We start from the raw sequence: 7,553 nt of genomic DNA on the forward strand, positions 1-7,553 counted from the left end.
CAATTACAAGTGTTCTTGAATATGATGCCACAAGCTTGGTGCATCTATCTGTGGGCAGTTTTTCCCATTCCTCTTTGCAGCACCTCTCAAGCTCCATCAGATTGGATGGGGAGCGTCGGTGCACAGCCATTTTCAGATCTCTCAAGAGATGTCCAATCGGATTCAGGTCTGGACTTTGGCTGGACCACTCAAGGATAGTCACAGAGTTGTCCTGAATCTTGGCTGTGTGCATTGTCCTGCTGAAAGATGACCCATCACCCCAGTCTAAGGTCAAGAGCGCTCTGGAGCAGGTATTCATCCAGGATGTCTCTGTACTAGGCATGTGGAGATTAATTGATACGAATCAGTATCTAGACACAAATGTGCACGATACGAGTGCATCGATTCAATTGACTAGCTGAATCGTGCTGCATCGCTTGCTGCCTGCTTGCATTGATTTTTCCGAGGAACATTGAATGCACCACGGATTGTTCAGGACACTGGAGCGACGTTGTTTGTGAGGGTGTTTATCATGAAAATGAAATTTCTCTAGGTTGATTGCAGACTGCAGCGGGTCTGCTTTAAGCTTGAAGCAACGAAGCAGCATTTTGACTCGCTGTTCGCTGGTTCTCTGCTTCGCTGATTTTCATAGGAGGCAAGTTCAATGGCGTGAGCACCAGCCGGCGCGTAAATTGAAGTTGTCCATCAGGTAAAGGAAATAATAATAATAATAATAATAATAAATAATATCCTCTGTTTTGTGGGACTAAGTGCGCAGCTCCAAAGAGCCACGCAGATTTCGCTTGGAATTAAGAACTTCAGAGCGAATTGCCATTTTAAATCAAATGACACCTCTTTCCAAAAATTATAATACAAAAAATAGAACTACAACCGACAAAAAACAGTTTTTTCCCCAAAATGAGACGTCCTCCATTTCCTATTATTTACTCGTCCATCCTGAAGTGCAGCATAGAGCACAGCTCAGAATCTATGGAGTTCCATTTGTGCCGTTAATATCTGAAAGGAAATGCTTTTGACAAAAACTACAGATTTTGTTTATTTCTATATGTCCAAAGATCAAGGATCCATCATGTGCATCAAGGATCCAGTGACCATGTACAGATTTTATTGATTTTTATTTTTATGTCCAGAGATCAAGGGTCCAGTGACCAATTTCATAAAATGTTAGAAAATTCACAGTAGGTATTGATAAGGGAATCGATAATTGCATCAATATCAATAAAATCTTATCAATACCCATCCCTAAATTCGTATCGCACCAAATTGCATTGTGTCGCATTGTGAGGAACTGAATCACCATCAAATCGGGTACAGGAGTGAATCGCATTGTATCGTCAGTATCATCAGTATCGTCATGTATCGCTATATTTATTGTATCGCTGGTAGTGTACCAAGGTGTGCATCAAATCGTTGTCAGTGATGAGATTCACATGACTACTCTGTACATTTGCTGCATTCATCTTTCCCTCAATCCTATCTAGTCTCTCAGTTCCTGCCGCTGAAAAACATCCCAACAGCATGATGTTGCCACCACCATGCTTTACTGTAGGGATGGTGCCTGGTTTCCTCCAAACATGATGCCTGGGATTCAAGCCAAAGAGTTCAATCTTAGTCTCATCAGACCAGAGAATTTTGTTTCTCATGGTCTGAGAGTCCTTCAGGTAAGGAGTGGATTCCATCTGGCCACTCTACCATACAGGCCTGATTGGTGTATTGCTGCAAAGAAGATTGTTCTTCTGGAAGGTTCTCCTCTATCGGGTTCTTGATCACAGTGGGGCATAAGTTTCATTACACTAGAAGTCTTTCAGAAAGCGCTGTAACTAGGTTTAAGGATATGATTCCTTCTTTATGTTCTCTAATGCCATATACCAACACAGTGCAGAGTAGCTACCTAAACTCTGTAAGGGAGATAGAGTATCTCGTCAATAGTTTTACATCCTCATTGAAGACAACTTTGGATGCTGTAGCTCCTCTGAAAAAGAGAGCTTTAAATCAGAAGTGTCTGACTCCGTGGTATAACTCACAAACTCGTAGCTTAAAGCAGATAACCCGTAAGTTGGAGAGGAAATGGCGTCTCACTAATTTAGAAGATCTTCACTTAGCCTGGAAAAAGAATCTGTTGCTCTATAAAAAAGCCCTCCGTAAAGCTAGGACATCTTTCTACTCATCACTAATTGAAGAAAATAAGAACAACCCCAGGTTTCTTTTCAGCACTGTAGCCAGGCTGACAAAGAGTCAGAGCTCTATTGAGCTGAGTATTCCATTAACTTTAACTAGTAATGACTTCATGACTTTCTTTGCTAACAAAATTTTAACTATTAGAGAAAAAATTACTCATAACCATCCCAAAGACATATCGTTATCTTTGGCTGCTTTCAGTGATGCCGGTATTTGGTTAGACTCTTTCTCTCCGATTGTTCTGTCTGAGTTATTCTCATTAGTTACTTCATCCAAACCATCAACATGTTTATTAGACCCCATTCCTACCAGGCTGCTCAAGGAAGCCCTACCATTATTTAATGCTTCGATCTTAAATATGATCAATCTATCTTTGTTAGTTGGCTATGTACCACAGGCTTTTAAGGTGGCAGTAATTAAACCATTACTTAAAAAGCCATCACTTGACCCAGCTATCTTAGCTAATTATAGGCCAATCTCCAACCTTCCTTTTCTCTCAAAAATTCTTGAAAGGGTAGTTGTAAAACAGCTAACTGATCATCTGCAGAGGAATGGTCTATTTGAAGAGTTTCAGTCAGGTTTTAGAATTCATCATAGTACAGAAACAGCATTAGTGAAGGTTACAAATTATCTTCTTATGGCCTCGGACAGTGGACTCATCTCTGTGCTTGTTCTGTTAGACCTCAGTGCTGCTTTTGATACTGTTGACCATAAAATTTTATTACAGAGATTAGAGCATGCCATAGGTATTAAAGGCACTGCGCTGCGGTGGTTTGAATCATATTTGTCTAATAGATTACAATTTGTTCATGTAAATGGGGAATCTTCTTCACAGACTAAAGTTAATTATGGAGTTCCACAAGGTTCTGTGCTAGGACCAATTTTATTCACTTTATACATGCTTCCCTTAGGCAGTATTATTAGACGGTATTGCTTAAATTTTCATTGTTACGCAGATGATGCCCAGCTTTATCTATCCATGAAGCCAGAGGACACACACCAATTAGCTAAACTGCAGGATTGTCTTACAGACATAAAGACATGGATGACCTCTAATTTCCTGCTTTTAAACTCAGATAAAACTGAAGTTATTGTACTTGGCCCCACAAATCTTAGAAACATGGTGTCTAACCAGATCCTTACTCTGGATGGCATTACCCTGACCTCTAGTAATACTGTGAGAAATCTTGGAGTCATTTTTGATCAGGATATGTCATTCAAAGCGCATATTAAACAAATATGTAGGACTGCTTTTTTGCATTTACGCAATATCTCTAAAATCAGAAAGGTCTTGTCTCAGAGTGATGCTGAAAAACTAATTCATGCATTTATTTCCTCTAGGCTGGACTATTGTAATTCATTATTATCAGGTTGTCCTAAAAGTTCCCTAAAAAGCCTTCAGTTAATTCAAAATGCTGCAGCTAGAGTGCTGACGGGGACTAGAAGGAGAGAGCATATCTCACCCATATTGGCCTCTCTTCATTGGCTTCCTGTTAATTCTAGAATAGAATTTAAAATTCTTCTTCTTACTTATAAGGTTTTGAATAATCAGGTCCCATCTTATCTTAGGGACCTCGTAGTACCATATCACCCCAATAGAGCGCTTCGCTCTCAGACTGCAGGCTTACTTGTAGTTCCTAGGGTTTGTAAGAGTAGAATGGGAGGCAGAGCCTTCAGCTTTCAGGCTCCTCTCCTGTGGAACCAGCTCCCAATTCAGATCAGGGAGACAAACACCCTCTCTACTTTTAAGATTAGGCTTAAAACTTTCCTTTTTGCTAAAGCTTATAGTTAGGGCTGGATCAGGTGACCCTGAACCATCCCTTAGTTATGCTGCTATAGACGTAGACTGCTGGGGGGTTCCCATGATGCACTGTTTCTTTCTCTTTTTGCTCTGTATGCACCACTCTGCATTTAATCATTAGTGATCGATCTCTGCTCCCCTCCACAGCATGTCTTTTTCCTGGTTCTCTCCCTCAGCCCCAACCAGTCCCAGCAGAAGACTGCCCCTCCCTGAGCCTGGTTCTGCTGGAGGTTTCTTCCTGTTAAAAGGGAGTTTTTCCTTCCCACTGTAGCCAAGTGCTTGCTCACAGGGGGTCGTTTTGACCGTTGGGGTTTTACATAATTATTGTATGGCCTTGCCTTACAATATAAAGCGCCTTGGGGCAACTGTTTGTTGTGATTTGGCGCTATATAAAAAAATTGATTGATTGATTGATTGATTGATCACCTCCCTGACTAAGGCCCTTCTCCCCCATTCACGCAGTTTAGGCAGGTAGCCAGCTCTAGGAAGACTCCTGGTGGATCCGAACTTCTTCAATTTACAGATGATGGAGGCCACTGTGCTCATTGGGTCCTTCAAAGCAACAGAAATGTTTCACTACCCTTCCCCAGATTTCTACCTTGAGACAATCCTGTCTGAGGTCTACAGACAATTCCTTTGACTTCATGCTTAGATTGTGCTCTGACATACACTGTCAACTGTGGGACCTAATATGTAGACAAGTGTGTGTCTTTCCAAATCATGTCCAATCAACTGAATTTACCCCAGCTGGACTACAATTAAATTGTAGAAACATCTCAAGGATAATCAGTGAAAATTGATTATCAATTATCAATTATCAATGAAGCTCAATTTTGAGCTTCATGGCAAAGGCTGCGAATACTTTAGTACACGTGATTTCTCAGCTTTCTTATTTTTAATAAATGTGCAAAAATCTAAAAAAAAACAAAAAACTTTTTCACATTGTCATTATGGGGTATTGTGTGTAGAATTTTGAGGGAAAAATGAATGTCATCCATTTTAGAATAAGGCTGTAACATAACAAAATGTGGAAAAAGTGGAGCTCAGTGAATCCTTTGTGAATGCACCGTATGAAGTCAAGCCATACAGAAGAAGCACTAAATTGTATGACTTATGTTTAATTTTTCTCATACCAATCCATCAAGAAATGCCTTGATCAGGACCATTTCATGGCTTTGGTCAGATTGGCATATCTCCGTATGAAAGCAATTTTCTTATTATTGTGTTGACGTCTGGCCCTGTTTGTGATGGTATAGCCTAGGATAAGAACTGACTCAAAGAGTCTGAAGGTCTGTGCTAAATAAACATATAGCTTCAGTCATAATTTGGGGTTTCCTACTTGACTTTCTTGTACCGAAGAAAATTCTATACCTATTCAATGGCATACACAAAGGATCACATGGCCACATGATGCTAAGCAAAAACTGTTTCAAATTCAAGTGTCTATAACCTGAGCAGTGGGATTACATAATATTGAAAGGCATAGCAATCCCATTGGCAGAAAAATAATAATAGTAAACAAAACAACTTAATACTGTTGACAACAAAGCTATTCTCATCAACAAAGTGGGGGGGGGCACAGAAAAGACTGGGAACCACTGAACCATAGTGTCACAGTGTACTAATTCAATTTGGTAATTAGTGTTGAATGTTGGGAAATAGTTACAATCCAATAAATATTTGCGATATTTTGAAAATAAAAAATATTTGCTCCTGTCCTTGCCATAAAAACAGAAATAACCTGGGCATACAATAAAACTGCAGTATATTGTCCAGCCCCCTAATACATTGCTTTTGCTATTTATATTATAACCCACTGTTTACATTAGCAACAAATATGGCAAAATTATATGGGAACAGCATTGTTAAAAAAATACATTTTAGATCATTTTAATTTCTGGCCTCACAGACTGACACATCATCATCATCATTATTATTATTATTATTATTATCCATCCATTTTCTTCCACTTTATCCAGAATTATTGTTGTTGTTGTTATTATTATTATTATTATAACTTGCTGAATGTTGTACAGCCACATTTTCCACAACTCTGTGACTGGCCCAACAGTGGTCCCGGGACCCTACTTTGGGAAACAGTGACCTGACCTGTCATTTCTGATGGTCAAATAGTCTTCATTGGGCGCTTCTGCACAGTAACACCAAACTTGCCTACCAGATCAGTCAGTAATTACCAGGTAAAGACATTAAGATTAGATGTTGTTAAATTTAAAATGTGTGAAAAATATTTTTTGAGCCACAGGTGCTCATTATACAACCGCAACCTATTTAGCTAGCTAACAGGCTAAACCTGCTACCGTAAAAAAAAAAAAAAAAAAAAAATCTCACTGTGCCTGTTTTCTTCCACAACATGCACACAGACACGGAATAACACAGTAATGACAGCTCAAGCATTTCATTTCACGTTTATGGGGAATCTTTAAACAAGACAACACAAACATGAAGGTAGCTGGCATCGAGCCTCAAGCTGTCACGTAACAACTGACACTGAAGCCAAAATAACGTATGAGCCGTTGATCGCCGCTCGTCAACCGCCGTCGACAGTTGAAAAGGGAGAAAACGTCCAAAAAAATAAAAATAAATAAAAAAAAACGCAGCAACGGTGGAAACATTTTCGCGGCAGATGTATGCACACACGGACTCGCACGCACACACACATAAACAAACACAGGCGCGCACACGACCGCCCACTCGCGCACATACACACTGGCTGCTCCGAATGTGGGTCACTGGGCCCTGCTGTCCCTCGAGCGTGCGGAAACACTCCTGAAGCCTCCGCTGCAGTCCCGCCGCTTCCGCGCGAGCTACGAGACGCGCCGTTCAACCGCCACAACGGCCGCCTCCGATTAACGGCCGGCCATACGTTGGCCGTTTGGGTCATGCATGTGGAACGCCTTACCTTCACGAATAATCTGCGCCAGCCTCCGTGTTGTGCTTTACTTTGAACGCTGTGGACGGGGCGGTGGGGGCCGGGAGGACTCCGCGCGGGCTGGGGAGAAAAACAGGAGGCCTACTTCATATTACGACGTTCGTGCATGCGCAGTGGAGGCGGCGGGGCGCGCGTTATTTAGCGAGTACAGTAGCAGCGAGAAGGAGGAGGAGGAGGAGGGAGCTTCTCCTTCAGCCGAGAGGAAATAACTCCGCGTGTGCGCGCCACTGATTTTTTAATACGTAAAGGGACTGCGTCCTGATTGCACACATATTAATCTGTAATAGCAACATGCAGACTTTTAACTCGTTCCACCTAATTACACCTGGGATAAATTAAACTCGCGGCCTAGTGTAATATCAGGAAAATGTTTGGATTTCTGAGAATGCGACTTCTCCGAGGGCGTGCGGAGCGCGGTACGCGCGCCCGCCTCTTATGGCAAAGGGTTTCCCTTTTTTTTTTCTATCGGCGCCATCCAATCACAGGCATTACGGAGCGTGACGTCACCTCTGCGCTGTATCGAGGTTCCCCTCGCTGGGGTTTTTACATGAGAAGCTCCCCTTGATTGATTTTAGATTTTAAGTGACAAAACTGTGGGAAAATAATATTTTGTCTTAAATCAAG

General features: G+C 41.3%; 1 protein-coding gene across 2 annotated transcripts in view; it reads right to left on the bottom strand.

Annotated features, from left to right (window-relative positions):
* The window catches only part of LOC117527005 (circadian locomoter output cycles protein kaput-like), an 84,566-nt gene extending 77,534 nt beyond the window's left edge, over positions 1–7,032 (bottom strand). The window contains exon 1 of one of the 2 annotated variants that reach the window (XM_034189138.1): positions 6,900–7,032. The gene's annotated coding sequence lies outside the window, so the exon portion shown is untranslated. Of the gene's footprint in view, positions 1–6,703; positions 6,743–6,899 lie in introns of those variants that run through there. The other variant, XM_034189140.1, reaches the window with a different exon arrangement.
* Positions 7,033–7,553: the final 521 nt, after the last annotated feature.

This window comes from Thalassophryne amazonica, chromosome 15, assembly GCF_902500255.1.
Source record: "Thalassophryne amazonica chromosome 15, fThaAma1.1, whole genome shotgun sequence".
Lineage (NCBI taxonomy): Eukaryota > Metazoa > Chordata > Actinopteri > Batrachoidiformes > Batrachoididae > Thalassophryne > Thalassophryne amazonica.